The sequence below is a fragment of the Elephantulus edwardii genome, unplaced genomic scaffold, assembly GCF_000299155.1.
Source record: "Elephantulus edwardii isolate Elephantulus edwardi_28Jun2011 unplaced genomic scaffold, EleEdw1.0 scaffold00267, whole genome shotgun sequence".
Taxonomy (NCBI): Eukaryota; Metazoa; Chordata; class Mammalia; order Macroscelidea; family Macroscelididae; genus Elephantulus; species Elephantulus edwardii.
This window is the reverse complement of record NW_006400017.1, coordinates 579,689-581,140: the sequence shown is the minus strand read 5'-3', so window position 1 is coordinate 581,140 and position 1,452 is coordinate 579,689.

Below are 1,452 nucleotides of genomic sequence, written 5' to 3'. Positions count from 1 at the left end.
TACAACTTGAGCTGCTTTGAGTTGATTTCTTGATCTCTATGGAAAAGGCAGAAATTAGGTGATAACATCTCTCACTTCTGAAAATTAGAAGTCCAAAACGGGAATATCAACCCTGTGGATTTCTTCCAGGGTTCTGAGGAAGGAATTCGTCCATGCCCTTCCTTCATCTTCTGCTGGTGGCTGCTGCTCTGCAATACCCATGACTTGTAGATTCGTCACTCTAGTGCGGCCTGTCTCTCTGGGTCTCTTTCCCTTTATAAGTGCCCCATGCCAGCTGGCTCCTTTCGAGTGGACGAGATGTTCTCACACAATCTCAGTCTTCAAACAAGTTTGCATTGACAGGTACCTGAAGGTAGAATTCAACCTATCTTTCAACTCAAAATAGGGGTAGAGAGGAGGAAGGCTTTTGTCATACTCCACTTGAATCCCTCTGTACAATTTCAATTTGTAACAATGACTAGATATTATTGTCACAATTAAAATTTTAGTAACACAAACAGTTCATAAAATTACACTTGAAATAAACGACAAATTGGGAAAATACCCATTGTTGTTGTTCTTATGTGCTGTTGAGTTGCTTGCGACTCATAGTGACCCTATGTCCAAAAGTCCTGAAACCTGCTCTGTCCTATACCAACCTTATTGTCTCTGACACACCTACCTTCATTGATTCAGTCACTAAATCAACCCTTCTCAAGGGTCTTCCTCTTTTGCACGGTCCCTCCACCCTTCCAATCATGCTGTCCCTCTCCAAGGACTAATCCTTCCTTGTAACATGGCCAAAGTATGTCAGACGAAGCCTCAGAATCCTTACCTCCAAGGAGGAGCCTGGTTTCACCCTCTCTAGGATGAACCTGTTTGTTCTCCTGGCAGTTCACAGTATATTTAGTACTCTTCTCCAGCACCACAGCTCAAAGGCATCAATTCTCTTACTATCATCTCTAGTCCTTGTCCAGTTTTCTGACAGCAAGCAATTGCAAAGACTATAGCCTGGATCAGATGCACCTTGGTCTCCAGAAAATTATTTTTTTTTAAAAAGACTGGAACAGCACATCAACAGAGAATTGCCACATGTCCAGGCTGGGCTACCAGAAGAGGCTGTGGTACTCGGAATATCATAGTTAATGTTAGATCGATTTTGGCTGAAAGAGAGTAACAGAGGAATGTCTGTGTTTCAACGACTTTGAAAAGGCATTTGACGGTGTGGGTCACAAAAAAACGTGGCTAACTCTGAGAAGAATGAAAATCCCAGAACATTTGATTGTGCTTATGTGAAACCTATGCTTGGACCAGGAGGCAGTCATCAGAACAGAGCAAGGAAACACTGCATGGTTCAAAATGGGAAAGGGTTTATGCCAGGGTTGTGTCCTATCTCCATACCTTTTCAATCTATATGCAGAACAGATCATCTGGGAGGCTGGGCTCTATGAGGAGGAATGTGACATCAGGACT